The sequence below is a fragment of the Bactrocera tryoni genome, chromosome 4, assembly GCF_016617805.1.
Source record: "Bactrocera tryoni isolate S06 chromosome 4, CSIRO_BtryS06_freeze2, whole genome shotgun sequence".
NCBI lineage: Eukaryota > Metazoa > Arthropoda > Insecta > Diptera > Tephritidae > Bactrocera > Bactrocera tryoni.
In genome coordinates, this window is record NC_052502.1 from 51216582 (window position 1) to 51237675 (window position 21094).

General features: G+C 38.6%; 1 protein-coding gene across 4 annotated transcripts in view; it reads right to left on the reverse strand.

The window, feature by feature from the left end:
- Nucleotides 1-21094, reverse strand: part of LOC120773797 (zwei Ig domain protein zig-8) — a 586297-nt gene that overhangs the window by 461055 nt on the left and 104148 nt on the right. The window contains exon 1 of one of the 4 annotated variants that reach the window (XM_040102900.1): nt 9785-10177. The exons of the other annotated variants lie outside the window; for them this stretch is intronic. The gene's annotated coding sequence lies outside the window, so the exon portion shown is untranslated. Of the gene's footprint in view, nt 1-9784; nt 10178-21094 lie in introns of those variants that run through there. 4 annotated transcript variants of the gene reach the window in all.

Below are 21094 nucleotides of genomic sequence, written 5' to 3' on the forward strand. Positions count from 1 at the left end.
TGAAGACACCTTGTCAAATGTGAAAGTTTTCCAAACAAGAACTTGAATCCGATCGTTCAGTTTATATGGCAGCTATATGTTATAGTGGTCCAATATCGGCCGTTCCGACAAATGAGCAGCTTCTTGAAGAGAAAATGACGTTTGCAAAATTTCAAAATGATATCTTAAAAACTGAGAGACTAGTTCGTATATATACAGACAGACGGACGGACAGACAGACAGACGGACATGGCTAAATCGACTCAGCTCGACATACTGATCATTTATATATATACTTTATAAGGTCTCCGACGCTTCCTTCTGGGTGTCACAAACTTCGTGACAAACTTAATATACCCTGTTCAGGGTATAAAAATCTAGAACTTCGCTCTAGTTGCAAATGTTTTGTCCGATACTGTATATACTTTAATACTCTGGAACTCAAAATTATCTTTTGTTTTTTTATTGTTGGTAAGTGTGGTTGTTAATTGATTGGGATTACTGGGGTTGAGGTTATTATTCGATTTTACTCATTTTCATATGGTTCGAAAATTTGTCCTGGCTATCCTGATTATCATAATGATTTGTCCTTGTTGATATAGCTTTTGCGGCTTGTGAGATATTACAATAAACCTTCTAGAAGGCACTATGCGGATTCCCGGCACTAAATTACAATTTTGTATCTAAAATTTGAGCTTATCTATGGCGCTTTATAGAATATGAAAATGAATTTCGTATGTTAATAAAACACTATTTTTGTATTGAAAATATATTGATGACACGAAAGAGTGTTTCGTTGAGTGTTGTTAGCTAAATCTTATGCTTATGACAAGTCCTTCCAGCATATCTTTATCCACTGTGAAAATTTATGAAATGTAAGTAAGATTACTCAAGTTTGTACGGAAATGCTTTACAGGAGCAGGTATTAAAATTTATATGAGATTTGATATGTAAATAACTATTCGTCTAATTTCTACTAAACTTGTTTCATAGTATTAGCCTGATACAATTTTATTTATATTATTTTTACCTTACCATAATTTATCATATTTGGATTGTAGGAAAGATGTAATCAAAACCTTAACCACAAGCTGTCAGCTTACCTGTAAAGAAAGGAAAAACACAGATAATTGTCAGTTTGGGATTTTAAATTGTTTTACTGCGAAAGTTTTATTTTGACATCAACAGGAAAAAGTAGTGAACGTTTAGACATCTAAACTAAACGCTTCAGATTCAATAGTCAAAAGCTGACACAATCACTCAAGCAAGAAGTTTACAAAAGTTTACACCTGCTTTTAAAGCTAACAATGAAAAATTATCAACTAATTGTTCAAACCTATAATTCCTGAGTGGCGAAACAAAAAACAAAAAAAAAAAACTAAAATTAAATAAAAAATTTGTGAAAGCAAAATAGCTCTTGTACAAATTAATTTTATCTTGCTTAAAAAGATGTTGCCAACATTTAGGCTGCTGACGAGTGAAAAGAGCAATCAATATTAGATTTTCATAATAGTCATCAAAAACAAACAATTTAAAACCGATGAGACAAAAATTAGTTAACAACTCTTTCAATTGTATTCTGCAACCATATTCACGTAGTTTTCGCAATTTTTATTTACGTACTCCTGCTATCCAACACATTCGCATACAACTCTGCCGCAACCGCTAATTCTAACTGCGATCTTTTCGCAAATGATGTTCATTAGGCAATTCGATAGTCGATATGCACACATGCAACTGCAAACTGAAATCATAAATAAACGCGCATATACCAAACTGCAGTGCAAACCGCCGTGACTTCGCCACAAGCGAGCGCTTACTACATAATTTCGCCATAAACCAGATAAATCGCCAACATCTGGTTAAATATTATTGCAAATACAATTTATTTACTTTTTGTAACTGCTTTCATGGCGTGATATTAACGCATTAGCGCCAATAAAGTCAACTGCAACTACAAAAACATAAACAAGAACAACAGTGGCTAATACAAAATCAAAGCGTAAATAGCGAGAAATAAAAATGCAGAATTGCAGCAGGTAGCTGGAGGAATGTGAACGTGGAGTAAAGCAATCGATTTGCAATTATGTAAATGTAAATTAGTGATAATTTCATTAGCTGAAATTAGTTTAACGGCATTTATTGGAAAATAACGCTGGGGACATATTGCATGCAGCAGTGGCGCATTTAATATGCACCAAAGCGAACAGCACACAGACACATCGACATGTGTGTGCGTGTGTTTATTTTTATTGAATTTGAACACACATACTAATATATGGTAGATACATATGTATTTATGTATGAACGGAATGTTGTTTATGCATTTGCAATTATGTAAATTTATATAATGGCGTCGACTGTCAACAAGCAAACAAACTACCACGCACATAACTCGCTCCCTGGCAACAGCGCCCGGGAAATACCTACTACATACATATGTACTTGTATGTACATATGTTATGTATGAATATATATATTAGTTCAGCAATTACTGCATAAATAACGCAGCCGTAAAATGTGAGCGCAATTGAGAATGCACAAATTTGGCAAAGCAAAACAAAAACAAAGCAAATATTTACGTATTGAAAAATAATTTCATTTTCGAGAGTGAATTCAAATCTAAAATGACTTTAAAATTGTTATTATTTCTTATTTAAAAAATATGTTTCATACAAAAAGTCAAAACATAAATTACAAGATGGGTTCCAAAGTAAACAGGACTTAAAAAAACAGAACAAATGGTTTTTCGGCAAAATCAATTTATTTTATTAAAAATAGTCAACTTCTGCTTCAATACAGCTTTTTGCACGGTCCAAAAGCATGTCGAACCAGTGTTTTAGCTCGTTCGCTTTTTTAAAGGCCTCTACGTCTGCATAACGCTTTCTTTTCATGAGCAAATGCAATTTTCCGAAAAGGAAGAAGTCGCACGGTGCCATATCAGGTGAATACGGGGAGTGGTTAATGGTTAAAATGTGATTTTTGAAAAATAATCGTCCTTCGAATGTTGGATTTTGAGCAATTTTCGGACGTCAGTCAATTTGTGCGGAACAAACCGGGCACACACCTTTCGTAAGCCCAAATGTTTCGCCAAAATGCAATAAGTCGATGTTTTGGAGATGGATAATTCCATTTCAATGAATTTCAATGATGTTTCGGCTGATTTTTGATGAATTCATGCACAATTTCGATGGAATTTCCGGTGATCACGGATTTTGATTGGCTCACATGTTGATCGTCATTTATGTCCTCACGACCACTTTGAAAACGTTGAAACCACTAGTGCAATCCGCTACGGGATAGGCATTCATCGCAATAAACTTGTTTCATCAATTGAAACGTTTCGGTAAAAGTTTTACCAATTTAAAACTAAATTTAAAGTTGGATCTTTGTTCGAAGCTCATTTTCGCACCGATAACACAAACACACTGACACTTAAAACGCAATAACTTCACTTGCAATCAATGAAATGTCATGAAGTTCACCCTGGACAATAGATAAAGATAGCAGATTCTAACGCACCAGTCGACTTATAGATGGCGCCACCAGGGGCCACTAGATTCAAAAAGGCTTGTTTACTTTGAAGTCCATATTATGTATATATAATATTATTATATATATATATCGGGTGATTTTTTAAGAGCTTGATAACTTTTTTTAAAAAAAAAACGCATAAAATTTGCAAAATCTCATCGGTTCTTTATTTGAAACGTTAGATTGGTTCATGACATTTACTTTTTGAAGATAATTTCATTTAAATGTTGACCGCGGCTGCGTCTTAGGTGGTCCATTCTGAAAGTCCAATTTTGGGCAACTTTTTCGAGCATTTCGGCCGGAATAGCCCGAATTTCTTCGGAAATGTTGTCTTCCAAAGCTGGAATAGTTGCTGGCTTATTTCTGTAGACTTTAGACTTGACGTAGCTCACAAAAAATAGTCTAAAAGGCGTTAAATCGCATGATCTTGGTGGCCAACTTACGGGTCCATTTCTTGAGATGAATTGTTCTCCGAAGTTTTCCCTCAAAATGGCCATAGAATCGCGAGCTGTGTGGCATGTAGCGCCATCTTGTTGAAACCACATGTCAACCAAGTTCAGTTCTTCCATTTTTGGCAACAAAAAGTTTGTTAGCATCGAACGATAGCGATCGCCATTCACCGTAACGTTGCGTCCAACAGCATCTTTGAAAAAATACGGTCCAATGATTCCACCAGCGTACAAACCACACCAAACAGTGCATTTTTCGGGATGCATGGGCAGTTCTTGAACGGCTTCTGGTTGCTCTTCACCCCAAATGCGGCAATTTTGCTTATTTACGTAGCCATTCAACCAGAAATGAGCCTCATCGCTGAACAAAATTTGTCGATAAAAAAGCGGATTTTCTGCCAACTTTTCTAGGGCCCATTCACTGAAAATTCGACGTTGTGGCAGATCGTTCGGCTTCAGTTCTTGCACGAGCTGTATTTTATACGGTTTTACACCAAGATCTTTGCGTAAAATCTTCCATGTGGTCGAATAACACAAACCCAATTGCTGCGAACGGCGACGAATCGACATTTCACGGTCTTCAGCCACACTCTCAGAAACAGACGCAATATTCTCTTCTGTACGCACTGTACGCATTCGTGTGGTTGGTTTAATGTCCAATAAAGTAAACTGAGTGCGAAACTTGGTCACAATCGCATTAATTGTTTGCTCACTTGGTCGATTATGTAGACCATAAATCGGACGTAAAGCGCGAAACACATTTCGAACCGAACACTGATTTTGGTAATAAAATTCAATGATTTGCAAGCGTTGCTCGTTAGTAAGTCTATTCATGATGAAATGTCAAAGCATACTGAGCATCTTTCTCTTTGACACCATGTCTGAAATCCCACGTGATCTGTCAAATACTAATGCATGAAAATCCTAACCTCAAAAAAATCACCCGATATTACATATAATATTATTGATACTTACATATTGGGTAGTCGAAAAAGTATTTTCGTATTTCTAATCAAACTTCAACTTATTTTTTTTAATATTTATACTAATAAATAAATAAACAAACCGCTTTTTGCTATTATTCCGCTTGAGACATTATTTCATCAGTGTAAATCGGAATTTCGAAACATCCGGAACCCCGCAGAAGCGAGCGAAACATTGTTGTGCTACACGAACTGATACAGCATCGTCTCCATAAACTTCACAAATTTCATTGGGGGCTTGAGTGGCAATCTTCCCTTTTTTATACAAAAATTTCAAAATTTAGCGAATTCCTTCATTATTTTGTCTTATTTTTGAACAACTGCAACTTTTTTTCAAATTCCCCCAATTTATTTATTTTTTTTTTTGTTAAATGAAACTTAAAATCTCACCTTTGGAAATCATTGGAAATATACGTTTGAAACAACATCTATTGACAAAGTACGAAAAGTCTTTTTCGACTATCAATGTAGGTGATATAAGTAAGAGGGAGTTTAACCTGCTATCCAGAACGAAGCTATGTAAGGGTCACTATCGATTCTACTGGTGAATCAAACTCTTCATCTGCAATGGATGGGAGTTTGACTCTAAGTACGCCATTCACTGAGAGGGAGTCGGCGAAGGTGTTAATGGGTCCACTGTGAACGGCGATCTGTCCATGTCTGAAGTATGTTGCGTCCGAAGTTTGGTCGGCATATTGTTTTATGTCGCGAAACTAGTAGAGAAAGGACCTTTTGATATCCTCTGAGACGGTTTCGCTACTAGTAGGTAACTGCAGAGATGATTTCTGCGAAAGTACTCCAGCAGAAATTGCTGGGAGAGGAGTTCATTATGCTCTTTAACTGGGAGCATACGGTCCTCGCTATGCAAGTGCTCGATAAGAGACATCAAGAGACATTCTGTCGTAGTCCGGAGTGCAGTATTCTGCAAGTCTGTAGCATCGTGGTCTGCGTTTCACTGCAACCAGGCGACCATATTGGTGCGGCGTGGTTAAGGATCGGCGGGCCGATTGCCTTGCATGTTGCCAATAACAATACTTTGTTTTTTCCCCATGTGCTGACGGCGAGCGACTTAAGGGTTTTGCAATAATCTCGGTCGTGTGAGAAAGGAAGGAGCACAAGCTGTCGAATATCTTACCTAAAATCTTTGGGTTATTGACAGTCGAAATTTTAATGCCATCGACTGCAATATAAAAGTCAAGTCGTTACTGTGGATTTAGTAGGGGAGAGTGTTAGTTGCCATGCAGCGAGGAAACGAGAAAGTTGAAAGATAGCCGTTTACGTTTGAGCCATCATTTTGACATGCCATCAATTCCATTGTCCGACATCATCATCGTGGAACTATCAGGGTACGAGGTAATATAAATTCCCTGTGGTGGTTGAGGGAGTTTCGAAATGTAGAAGTTAAATACAACGGAGAGAGGACAACACCCCGCGAAATCCCCTGCTTAAATCTTCTCAACTTAGAGTTTTTACCTCGAAGTAGTATGGATGGATGATAGACGGCCTAAGCGGCAGTTCATGGTCCGCTTCTTCAGTCCTGGATCGAGCGTAAATTTTTCGATGTCCTCAAGTAACATTGTATATTTGACTGTGTCAAAGGCTTTTGACAAGTCCAACGCTACGAGGATCGTCCTCTGACAGGTTGGTTTTTGGTTAAACCCATGAACTCTGAACCTTTATGACGGTAACTGCTGTGTTGGTGATGTGTACTTATCGGAAACCTTACTGGTGTTTTGCTAGACTCATGAAGTGCGTGAAGGTCGAGAGTTGCCAGGCCTCAAGTGCCTTCACTATTGGGAAGAAGAGAGTTGTCGGACTCCCCTTTGTTGGCGCGTTTCCCAGGTTTCAATAACCGGACCACTCTTCCGATTTTCCACAAATCGGGTATTTGACACGCGTATTTTCTAGACTTTGTTTACTTTTAAAATAGTCAGAAATTTTATCATACCAACGAAATTGAAAATCGATTTTTATTTAAAAATAAATGTCATAAATTAAATATAATCACCGAATGGATATAATGGAAGTCTGGCAAAGACAACAGCTGGTTCAATTACTTGCGTGAAATTATATGCCCACAATATTACAAATACTATAATAGGGTATTATGTAATTCTAAATATAATGTGTTTACCTCACAGGTATATTTCTAAGCGTGTGCATAGCCACCGAATTACACGCAAACAAATTACAAATTATTAGTTGCGTGCAATTTTAGGCGTGTATAAACCGATAATGTCACCCGTTAACTTATGAACTCAACCTCTGTGTGAACCGGATAAGCTGTGCACGTAATTCGGCGCAGTGGGTGTCTTAAATTAACGAATGTGTACTACATATTATACAGAAAAAGCAAACACAGCTTTGCGTATTTCCGTTCAGGAGCGACATAACCACAATGAGAATTGTGGTTAAGAGTTATGTGAGAAGAAGAGAGGACTTTGGAAATGTTTTTATATCCTACACAGGGTACTCGTATATTAAGTTGGCGATAAAGTTTGTAACACCCAGAAGAAAATTTTAGAAACCCTATAAAGTACATATATGTATATAAATGATAAGCGTGACGATCTCAGTTGATTTAGTCATGTCCGTCCGCCTTTCTTTACATATTTGATCTTGTCCCTAGGTCTTTGTGATATTGATCTGAAAATTTGCATCCGTCATTTTCTCATCAAAACGCATTTAATTTGTCGGAACGGCCGATATCACACTACTTTAGCATATACAAAGTTTATCCGGAAAGTAATAGGAGTGATTTTCTTCCGCCGCGACTGTATTTTGGATTGTGCGCGCACCGACTGGATTCGGTAGAGGTCGTTTCTAGCTAACGAACGAGCGGCTGGTCAGTTGTCTCCTAGCATCTGGAGGGTTAGGACAAACATTTTCGCGCCACGTGTTTCTATGAATGACAGATACATTTGATATGATCAAGCAGGCTTATCCAGATGTTGCTTTAGCAAGAAGTGGTGTGTTTTAGTGCACCAGTCCTTTTTGCAAGGCCGAGAAGAGGTCGCTGATGAATGAGCGAATCCAAAGTGAAAACGATGCTTATTGTCTTTTTTGACATCAAAGGCATCGTCCACCATGAATTTGTTCTTCCTGGCAAACCGTCAACGCCAAGTGGAGACTCAAAGGGTCCGACAAGATGATTGGAAGTGGCACCACGACAACGCCCCGACTAACACCGCCTTTCTTGTGAACTGCTACCTAAGCAAAACCGGGATCCCAACGCTTCCGGAGCCGCCCTACAGCCCAGAGGTGGCCCTTCTGGACTTTTTTCCCTTGCCTGAAAAGGCCAATGAAAGGCATTTTGAGACAACAGAAGGGATCCAGCATGCAGAGATATATTCCAGAGAATACCTTCCGTGACGCCTTCAATGCTTGGAAATCGCACTGGCAGCGCCGTATCGATACAAAAGGAGACTATTTTGAAAGTTTTTAAAGATATGTAACGATTGGTTCAATAGATTTTTTTAAATCGATTCAGTGCTATTATTTTCCAGACGAACCCTGTAGCAGCCATACAAGCTTAACAACCGGAATAAAGCGCTTGTATGGAAAGCTTTTTTATTTGAGGAGATCTACCCGAAATTTAGCATAAATTATTGCCTAAGGAATTCCGAAGGTTAGGTACAGTTAATAGGCAAATTTTTCGAGGCTGCGAATGATCCCACTTGGCCAGCTAGAAACACCTGTCCGTTGTATTACCCAAAACTTCTATTGTGGAACATTTTTTTAGCATATTTTACGTTTCAATCAAGATTCCAGTGAACAAACTAATTTTGCAGAGAACAATGTCTGTTCGATACCTTAATAGGTAAAACCTACAAACATCAATGCCAAGATATGCTTAGCACTGCAAATATGTATCTGCAATTATGCAAATGTAGATTCTATAAACATATAATATATCCTGAGCACATACCTTCATACAAAGTTATCTTAGATATTGCCACATTTCTGTTAGCCTAAAATGCCAACGACAAGTTAGGTATACATAAACTGTCCAAGGGATATTCAACAATATGCTGACGCACAATCACATAAATACGCCCATCAGTACAAATACACAGTTAGATGCAATCTGACATATTTAGGTTGACTTACATTTGTCAGGCTTGGTATCTATTAATAATTTGACTTAATGCTGAATCGTCTCAGAGTCTGACTGCTATGCGCACGAACACCTTAAATTACATTTCTTGCCGCAAGTCATAAGTACACATATATGAATTTACGTACATGTACATATACATAGATATAATTTAAATGTAAATAATATTACAATGTATATTAAGCAATATATATTGCATACGACTTTGATGTGCGCTTGTCTCCGTTGATATGACAGCAGTCATGCCATACAATTGCTTACTATAATCTTGCATGGTCTCTCCGCCTTCAATATTCATGTGCGTGATGTTTCATGTATTTCAAGAAATGCCTCTAATATGTAATTAAACACAAGACGGATTTACAAGCACGAAAATAGTTTGATACTGAAATAATTTTATCAAAAGTCATAAGCATTTTAATTTGTATTTATATGGAAGTGGCTGCCAGCATTAGGGCTGTTCACTAGCAGTGTTTATAAGCGATCAGTTAGTGCAGTCACGAATGAATCTCAATGCCATTATTTCTTAATTCTGAACATATTGTGTTCGTTGTGCCATTTTTGCACTACAGAGACCAAAAGTAAACATACTTGTACATATGTACATATGTCTATTGTAAGGTTATTATTCTCTGCTGCTGATGACTTTTCAATGTTATTGGATTCCATTGAATTACAATTTACGAAGATTTAGCAAGAACAAAGTATGTAAAATGGCTCACCTTTTACATTTGTTTTTGCTTAAAGTCAACAGCATTTTCCCGGTAATCCTTGCTGGCATGAATTCCTTGCAGTATTATTATTTTTACATCACAATAAATTTTTTAACACGCTCACTAACAAAATGAGTATGCAACTTTCAATATTGTTCCACAATTTAATACATTTCCAACCACTTTTACACACTTTACACTTTCTTTTCACTATTTTATACGAACTTTGAACACGCTGCTTTTCACATTTTTACAAACCTATGCTGGTATAGTATTGAAACCTATTAATACATTCACACCACTTATTTGCACAAATTTTCACTATTTAAACACATTATAATTGGTAATTTCTTTAAGTTATTAATGCATTTTTATGTCAGTCGCTAATACGCACTTCTTTCTTGAAACTTATTTATGCCTGCACAGCAGAAGTAACGGCGCGCACTCAGTGCATTTGCATGCATTGCCTACGTTTGCGCTGAGCATCATTCTCCCGCTCTCATGTTTTTATTGCCTTTGATTTTAAACAGTTGTAACTTTTGTTTTTTCTTTTCATGCTTGTGCCAAAGGAAAATGCTGCAATGTAAACTCACTCGACTTTGTTATTTGCGCAAAGAGAGCTTAAAGAGCCAACTAACATATTTAATTACAGCATTATTTATTAATTTAACGATATACTTGTATTTAAGAGAATTACGAATTCCTTAAGTATGTATGTATTTTGTGATTGCCAAAATAATTGAAATTTATTATCGTCATCTCAGATTCATCACTAACATTCAGGTTTAAAATCCCATACCAATTCAAGCCATTTTTTTATACACAAAATTGCTATTGTCAGGAGAAAATTCTGCTTAAATTTCTTTTGTATATATCACACATTGACCGATATTTTCGGTGAAAATTCAACTATATATACCTGGGTCCACATATTCGGTACCTAGTATCTTGAACAGTTTTAGTTGGATTTCGACAATTTTTGCTCAAAAGTTGACATACTTTAAAGGAATTATTACAGCAAATTTTTATTCCGTTATATAATATTGACTATAGCTTGATTTGTGTACTCGAAAGTGAAAGAATGACATGGAATTTTAAATTGTGTTATATGGGAAGCAGGCGTGGTTGCAGTCCAATTTCGTTCATTCCAAAGCTGCTTCGAAATCGGTCAGTCAGGTCCCGAGTTATGTGATTTCTCTAACATATTTATTGCTCTTTAAATAGCTTTGAACAATACCGTTATATGAGGAGAATCCTTAGATTTCATTTTCACGATGTCGGTGGGAGTTCTCATAATATTTAAGCCGGGTAAATTTGGTTGTTGTAGCTTTAGTAGTTTAAGAGATATGTATATTAAAAATATTAGAATTAAATAAAATAAAATTTTCTGTCCGCAGGTGCTCCTTGCTACTGCGATCGCTTGCGCTAAATTAGAGTTTTAAGTATTAGGTCTACAACTTTGCTTTCCCTGTTTTTTTTTGTAAATTTAAGGCTTTATGGTATAAAAACGGTTACAATAATGTTATTCAAAATATTGGCCGTCGCTAGCTAATACCTTTGACCATCTTTCTGGCAGCATGCCTGTTCTGTAACGAAAGAACTGCTCATCTTTCGAGTCAATCCAAGTATCAATCCCATTTTTGACATCTTCATTAGAACTGAAGTGCTCGTTAGCTAGACCGTTTGCCATCGAACGGAACAAGTGGTAGTCAGATGGAGCAACGTCTGGAGAATACGGCGGGTGGGGTAAGATCTCCCATTTCAGCGTTTCCAAATATTTTTTGACCACCTTTGCGACGTGAGGCCGAGCATTGTCATGCTGGAGAATGACTTTATTGTGTCTTTCCTCGTACTGTGGCCGGTTTTCTTTTAGTGCTCGGCTCAAACGCATCAATTGCGTTCGGTATCGATCTCCTGTGATGGTTTCACTTGGTTTCAGCAGCTCATAGTATATCACCCCCAGCTGGTCTCACCAAATGCAGAGCATGACCTTGCCGCCGTGAATGTTCGGTTCTGCCGTCGACGTAGAGGCATTTCCAGGCTTTCCCCATGACTCGATTCGATTACGCCCATCTACAAACTCGTAATTTTTAGTTTTGCCAGGGAACGTGAGTACCAAGTTTTATCAATATATCTCAATTTTTATTCAAGTTACAGCTTGCACGAACAGACGAACAGACTGACAGACAGACAGTCACCCGAATTTCAAGTTTTCTCGGCATATATATTGGGTAGTCGTATTTCTAGTCAAACTTCGACTTATTTATAATAATAAATAAACAAATATACTTATACCATTTTGGTCGACCACTTTTTGCCATTTTTCCGCTAGAGACCTTCCTTTTCATACAAAAATTTCAAAATATAGCGAATTTCTTCATTATTTTCACTCATTTTTTAACAGCTGTAATTTTTTTTTCAACTTCCCCGAATTTACTTTTTTTTTTGCTAAATGAAGCAAAAAAACTCACTTTTCCAACACTATATGGTATGACTCAATCGAATTGGTAGCACTGGAGATATACGACTGCAACAATATCTATTGACAAAATACGAAAAGACTTTTTCGACTACCCACTATAACCCTATATGTATCGTGCTTAGTTTTAGGTGATACATACAAAACTGTTATACTCAGGTTGCAAGAGTATAAAAATTCTTACAAAAGCGCGCGTAGTTAACTCCGATAATGCCCGACCAACTTCGAATTGTCTGAAAATATTTTCAAATAAAGTATGTTCATTCGATAAATGTGTATAAAAATTCGTGTTTTTTTTAGGCTTACCCTAATACAGATAAATACGTTTATAAACACATTGATTGTTGTTCCTATCGCTTGGCATATTTCAGTTCGAATTTTTTTACATATTTATAGGCGCTTCTGTACATGTACATACATATATGGCAGCTCCTTTCTTATGGTACACAATGCATAAACGTATGTACATACATAAGTAAGAAACTGCTTACTTCATGAATATTTCGCGGCGAGCATAGTTTTGCTCGACAACTTTAATAGGAGCAGAGTATAGCAGTGTGTTGTTGTTCATTTAGTTTGCGTGCGTAAATGCCATGCCATCGCCACCACCACAGCAGTTCTCTTGAATTTTTAATATATCAAAAAACAAAAACCATTCAATACACACGCACTTGAACCGTTATCGAAATACCACAAACGACACATGAAAAATCATACTAACTAACACACATGCAAACAAAAAGTAGCAAAATATACAGTTATAGTGGTAATTATATTTTATAGCTGCATTTATATACATATCTATGTGTATACGTATAGCATATCCTATTATATTACTCGCATATATATATACATATATGTATCGAAACTAGTGTAGGCGCCACTATATTCACAGTTATTCGATTATACCATATTCCTGCATTGTATTTTAAAAATAACTTGATTGCTTTTGTCACAATCAATAACAGGTTAAACATTCCGGAAAGCATTTCAACGCTCAGCTATGTATTTCTAGCCAACAATGGATGGACATACCGACGGCATATTTTCAATCGATTGACTACAAAGGCATATTTTATTAAATATTTAAGATGATTTGATAAATTTCACAGCGTATATTGCAATGGCAGGCAAATTCAGTTTGAATCTAGGGCATTTTCTTGTGCATACACTCATATGAAATTAAATAAATTGTTATTTGCCGGTGCGTTTGAACTGGCATATCGAGAAAAAATCGATTTAATGCATGCGAAATAAAATTATAGTTTGTTTTTTATACCAACATAAATAAAATTTGATTTATTAGTTTGATTGCCGAGGTAAATATATAATATCAAGTCGGTATAAATAGTCAAGATTAAATTCACATTTCTTGTTCTCTTTGTTTCCCATTTAGCCTCTCGAGTTTGGTCGACAACTTTTTGTTAGAATAACTGCGCGTCGAGTTGGCTTTGTGTATGGTTTATAAATAAGTGAAAGATATGCTAAAATAGTATAAATATTTTCAAAACAATTACGTAAAGCGCTTATCACTGAAATTTGACTTCGTAACAACTAACTCAAAAGTTGAGATCACTCACGAAATGAAGTGAACAAAAGACTTTTCTAACCACTGACTATATATGTACATATAATTAAGAAAGAAATCTGCAGAATTTTTGTAAGAATCTGAGCAATGAATGGACAGAAATACGCCTTAAAAATGTCTCTTTGTGAAATCCAGTAGGAAATGAAAAGCCAAAAGCTAGTACTAGGAAAACGTATACAGAAATTTCAATTCTGCATGAAAACCGATTAGTTCTCATATTCAACTGAATAGTCAATCACCGTTATTGCTGTTTTATGTAGGCATTAATAAACGGTAATCCATTTCGTAGTTCCCTACTTTTTAAAAGTAAAAACACAGAAACTTCAAATTTAATGGGGAATTTTCATTATCATTCGAAAGAACATTTATTGGAACTTATTTTTTGAGGATTAGCTCTCTCAAATGTTGGCCGCGGTTCGTCCATCCGTTGGGTTAAATTTTCGATGACTCATTAGAGCATATCGACTGGTAACTGGTGAAAGAAACACGTGATGTTTTTCTCCAAGGCCTGGATCAAAGCGGGATTGTTCGCACAAATTTTAGATTTTACATATTTCCGCAGGAAAAAGTCTAACGGTGTAATATCACACGATCTTGGTGCCCAATCGACCTGCTCAAAACGTAAAATTATCTGCCCACCAAAGTTCTCTCTCAATAAATCCATTGAATGATGCGATGCGTGAGAAGTGGTCCCCTTTTGTTGAAACCAAATGTCGCCGAGATCATGAGCTTCAATTTCAGGTATCAGACATGACGCGATAACGTTCGCTATTGACGGTTACGTTCTCATCGGCGTAATTTTTAAAGAAATATAGACCGATGATTCCACCGGCCCACAAACCACACCAAACCGTTGTTTTTTTTTTTTTGGATGAGATAGCAGCTTTTGAAACTCTTCAGGTTGCTTTTCGTCGGCAACTTTGCTTGTTTACATACCCATTAAGACAGAAATAGGGATTTTCGCTAAACAAAATTTGGCTCCAAAACGTCAGTTTTTTCACAAGCTGTATTTTGTATGCTTTCAATATAAGATCACGACGTAAAATATGTAAGTCGTTCCATACGTCAGTCCGGGTTGCTGGAAATGGCGCCGAACCGTGTCTTCACGGCCTTCGTCTACACTCTCAGCAACGGCTGCTATATTATCTTCGCTGCGTGCTGGACATAGTGTATTCGGTCGAATATTATCCAATAGTGAATGGAGGATGGGGTCATGTGTAGAAGTTCACGCAAGTGAGGAAAGTTCTCTGATCGCCATTCACTTGGGAGTGGCCAGAAACGATTCTTTTACATATGACTCAAGCAGCTCACGACTTCCGGTCTTTGACCAAGTATCCTCTGGTTAGCTTAAGAACATCCGTTCGAAGGTGAGCTAAAGTGAGAAGGCGAAACATCCCTGCATAGGGTTGTGCGCTGGGTTTGGGACCCGCCACGTAAAAAAGCACCCCAATGAACAGTAACAACCAGCCTCGGATGAGAGACCCCTTTGATGACGACCATGGCAAACGAAATAAGGACTACGATTTAAGGGCATGCACCTGGAATGTCCGGTCCCTTAATTGGGAAGGTGGTTGCCCCCAGCTGGTTGATGTCCTCGTGAAAATAAAGGCTGACATCACCGCCGTCCAAGAAATGCGATGGACGGGACAAGGACAAAGACGAGTAGGTCCTTGTGACATTTACTACAGTGGCCATATAAAGGAGCGCAAGTTTGGTGTTGGGATTCGTGGTGGGAGAGAGACTCCGTCGCCGAGTACTATCATTCACTCCGGTGAATGAACGTCTCAGCCACAATCCGCATCAAAGCGAGGTTCTTCAACATATCGCTGATTTGCGCCCACGCCCCGACGGATGAGAAGGACGATGTGACCAAAGATGCCTTTCTATGAGTGCTTGGAACGCACTTATGAGAGCTGCCCCGCCACGATGTCAAAATCGTGCTTGGCGACTTTAACGCCAGGGTGGGCAAAGAAGGCATATTTGGCACTACGGTCGGTAAATTCAGCCTCCACGAGGAAACATCCCCAAATGGGTTGAGGCTGATCGACTTCGCCGGGGCCCGAAATATGGTTATCTGTAGTACTAGATTCCAGCATAAGAAGATTCATCAAGCTACCTGGCTGTCTCCGGATCGAAAACTACCAACCAGATCGATCATGTTGTGATAGACGGAAGACACGTCTCCAGTGTTTTAGATGTGCGTGCGCTCCGAGGTCCTAACATCGACTCGGACCACTATCTTGTTGCAGCCAAGATTCGCACCCGCCTCTGTGCAGCAAAAAACGCACGCCAACAAACACAAGGAAGGTTCCACGTCGAAAAGCTGCAATCACAACAGACTGCCGAACGATTTTCTACTCGGCTTGCACTCCTGCTCTCTGAGAGCACTCATCAACAACTCGGTATAAGGGAACTGTGGGACGGCATTTCAAACTCCTTACGTATAGCTGCATCCGAAACCCTTGGTTTTCGGAAAGTGCAAAAGAACAACTGGTACGACGAGGAGTGCCGCGTCGCAGCGGAGAGAAAACAGGCTGCCTACCTCGCAACGTTACGATCGACCACAACACGTGCGGGATGGGATAGATACCGAGAATTGAAGAGGGAAGCGAGACGCATCTGCAGACAGAAAAAGAAAGAGGCCGAAATGCGTGAGTATGAAGAGCTTGATAAGCTGGCCGACAGGGTTAATGCTCGAAAATTCTACGAAAAAATGCGGCGGCTTACAGAAGGTTTCAAGACCGGAGCATACTCTTGTAGAACCCCCAAAGGTGATCTAGTGACCGATGCACAGAGCATACTTAAATTATGGAGGGAACACTTCTCCAGCCTGCTGAATGGCAGAGAATGCACAACGCCAGGAGAAGGCGAACCCGATTCCCCAATCGATGACGATGGAGCAGACGTCCCATTGCCCGACCATGAAGAAGTTCGAACAGCATTTACCCGCCTGAAGAACAACAAAGCGGCGGGGGCCGATGGATTACCGGCCGAGCTATTCAAACACGGCGGCGAAGAACTGATAAGGAGCATGCATCAGCTTCTTTGTAAAATATGGTCGGACGAAAGCATGCCCAACGATTGGAATTTAAGTGTGCTATGCCCAATCCATAAAAAAGGAGACCCCACAATCTGCGCCAACTACCGTGGGATTAGCCTCCTCAACATCGCATATAAGGTTCTATCGAGCGTATTGTGTGAAAGATTAAAGCCCACCGTCAACAAACTGATTGACCTTATCAGTGTGGCTTCAGACCTGGAAAATCAACAACCGACCAGATATTCACCATGCGCCAAATCTTGAAAAAGACCCGTGAAAGGAGAATCGACACACCCACCTCTTCGTCGATTTCAAAGCTGCTTTCGACAGCACGAAAAGGAGCTGCCTTTATGCCGCGATGTCTGAATTTGGTATCCCCGCAAAACTAATACGGCTGTAAACTGACGCTGAGCAACACGAAGAGCTCCGTCAGAATCGGGAAGCGACCTCTCCGAGCCGTTCGATACCAAACGAGGTTTCAGACAAGGCGATTCCCTATCGTGCGACTTTTTCAACCTGCTTCTGGAGAAAATAGTTCGAGCTGCAGAACTTAAATAGAGAAGGTACCATCTTCTATAAGAGTGTACAGCTGCTGGCGTATGCCGATGATATTGATATCATCGGCCTCAACACCCGCCGTTAGTTCTGCTTTCTCCAGGCTGGACAAGGAAGCACAAAAATGGGTCTGGCAGTGAACGAGGGCAAGACGAAATATCTCCTGTCATCAAACAAACAGTCGTCGCACTCGCGACTTGGCACTCACGTCACTGTTGACAGTCATAACTTTGAAGTTGTAGATAATTTCGTCTATTTAGAACCAGTATTAACACCACCAACAACAATGTCAGCCTGGAAATCCAACGCAGGATTGCTCTTGCCAACAGGTGCTACTTCGGACTGAGTAGGCAATTGAAAAGTAAAGTCCTCTCTCGACGAACAAAAGCCAAACTCTATAAGTCGCTCATAATTCCCGTCCTGCTATATGGTGCAGAAGCTTGGACGTTGTCAACAACTGATGAGTCGACGTTGCGAGTTTTCGAGAGAAAAGTTCTGCGAAAGATTTATGGTCCTTTGCGCGTTGGCCACGGCGAATATCGCATTCAATGGAACAATGAACTGTATGAGATCGTCATATATCTCTATTGTTATTGACATAGTTCAGCGAATTAAAAGACAGCGGCTACGCTGGCTAGGTCATGTTGTCCGAATGGACGAAAACACTCCAGCTCTGAAAGTATTCGACGCTGTACCCGCCGGGGGAAGCAGAGGAAGAGGAAGACCTCCACTCCGTTGGAAGGACCAAGTGGAGAAGGACCTGGCTACGCTTGGAATATCCAATTGGCGCCACGTAGCGAAAAGGAGAAACGACTGGCGCGCTGTTGTTAACTCGGCTATAATCGCGTAAGCGGTGTCTACGCCAATTAAGAAGAAGAATGAATGCTGGGTGATGGTGTTGCGAATAGTACGCTTAGTAGGCCGGTTAAATTGAACGAAGCGCATATTTTTTTAAGAAAGTGGACTTTCGTGGTTCAGGCATACTTTCCATGTCTTTCCATGATGAAATTCAAAACAATACTGAACAAAAATAACATGAAAATTTGTAGAAAATTTGAAGAAAAAATTTTCTTTAGTTTTGTATAAGACTTACTCATTTTTCGTTGAAAAATCCATAGTCATAACACAGGACATAGGCAAAAAATATTTCAGTCGCTGTGATTTAAATGTGGTTTCAATGTTAAGAACATTTCTGCTTTTTTTGATTTTTCTATAATATCTTTTGTGGCAGGCAATATTGTTTTTAGTCATTTGTTATTCCCTCCAGACTACTTAAAAATGATGAAAACATTATTTCCTTGGCCAAAATCAACACTCGAATGCAACATTGTGCTGTCAGATATGCGAGCATGTCATTAAATTTATTGCTATTTTTCATAGGCATATTACTTTTTTTACAATTTATAGCATAAAATTTGCTAATGAATGCCAAACCTTTATAGCCCATATTCTAATTTCATTATTTTTGCAATATTTTGCACACAACTCGTTAGGGGTTGGGTGCGCGTGTGCAGCAACAACAAGCAAAGCGAAATACATTTGCCGCTTGTTGATTGCCTGCTATTGTCAGCTGACATTTCACACGAAAATAATGCGAGAATGAAGAAAAGCGGCGGGTGGGAGTGCTGCCAGGCTGTTTCAATGTAAATGAATGCCTGCTTTTTTTTGCGAAAAAGATTTCGTGATTGCAGCGTGAGTGCTTTTTTCTTATATATTTTGCTAAAGCAATCAGCAGCAGCATGATTAACATAATAATGCTGATGATGGCCCAACGCGAAATGTAAATAAAAGTGGCAACAACAAAGGGAGCTGTGTCGCAAAATTGCAGCTACAAAAAATTCACGTTTTTTCGCAGCAAATGTAGCTATGAATTACTAAGTTTATGTGCAAATATACTAACATAATTTTATGTGTGTGTAAAGTGTATTGTGTGGAGACCGGCGGCGGCTTTAATGATGGCGTTTATTGGGAAACGTGGAATATATGCTATCACTTTTTCACAAACGCCGATCTAATGCGATTTTTAATAATACAAGTGCGCATAGAACTCTTCGGCTGTTGTTGTTATTGTTATTGCTGCTGTTTTGCTGCTCATTACGTTTGTACCGTTACGGCGTCGCCTTAGCAAACACACAATTTGGCATAACCATAATCGAATTTGTGTGCTCTTGCGCCTATGTGTATACAACATAGAATTAAATTACTAACACACATGAACACACTCCTCTGTGTATATGTGTGCACATATTTATTTAGTGAAATTTGCATGTGCAATCTAATCAAATTACACTTTGTGATGAAGGCACACGAACATACACACTAGCATGTGCAAATTTTCGTACTCCAGAGACACACCCCGAACCATTAGCACAGTTCATTTGATTTTAATAAAACATAGTTATCTAGCATGTTTTTTGCATAATTTTCCTTTTCTGGTGCTTGGGTACTCCACCGGCTGTTGCTTTTGTCATTTGGCGCGTAATCACTGTCTGTTTGTTGTTGTGCTCTTTTGTAATTGTAGATAAGGTAGCATGCCAGCTTATCGCCACGCTGACAGCCCATTTGTGCGTCTAGCAATCGTACCATATAGTCCATATAGCCCTTTTGTTGTCATTTTACTACAATTTTTTTTTGCTGTACTTGTTTGCTTATTGTTGCCTTGATTACTTACGATTTTTTGACGCTTGACTCTTTTGTTGTTGGAGTATTGCGTGCAGCTCATAATGAATTGCATTTACATTCTATTGTTTGTGTGTTAGCCGGAGGCATACACAATTTTTATATTCTTGAAACATGTTGTTACAAAACATGAGAGTTATGTACTTCTAACGGTTGTTTGTACTACCTAAAACTAATCGAGAAAAATATATATAAATGATCAGGATGACGAGAAAAGTTGAAATCCGTCCGTTCATCCGTTTGTGCAAGCTGTAACTTTTTATACTCTCGCAACAATGTTGCTAACGAGAGTATTATAGTTTTGTTCACATAACGGTTGTTTGTAAGTCCTAAAACTAAAAGAGTCAGATATAGGGTTATATATACCAAAGGGATCAGGGCGACGAGTAGAGTCGAAATCCGGATGTCTGTCTGTCCGTCCGTCCGTCTGTCCGTCCGTCCGTGCAAGCTGTAACTTGAGTAAAAATTGAGATATCATGATGAAACTTGGTACACGTATTCCTTGGCTCCATAAGAAGCCACGCCCAAAAAATGGCGGAAACCGAAAACCTATAAAGTGTCATAACTAAGCCATAAATTAAGATATTAAAGTGAAATTTGGCACAAAGGATCGCATTAGGGAGGGGCATATTTGAAGTAATTTTTTGGAAAAGTGGGCGTGGCCCCCCTACTAAGTTTTTTCGTACATATCTCGGAAACTACCATAGCTATGTCAACCAAACTCTACAGAGTCGTTTTCTTCAGGTATTTCCATATACAGTTCAAAAATGGAAGAAATCGGATAATAACCACGCCCACCTCCCATACAAAGGTTATGTTCAAAATCACTAAAAGTGCGTTAACCGACTAACAAAAAACGTCAGAAACACTAAATTTTACGGAAGAAGTGGCAGAAGGAAGCTGCACCCAGGCTTTTTTTTTTAATTGAAAATGGGCGTGGCGCCGCCCACTTATGGACCAAGAACCATATCTCAGGAG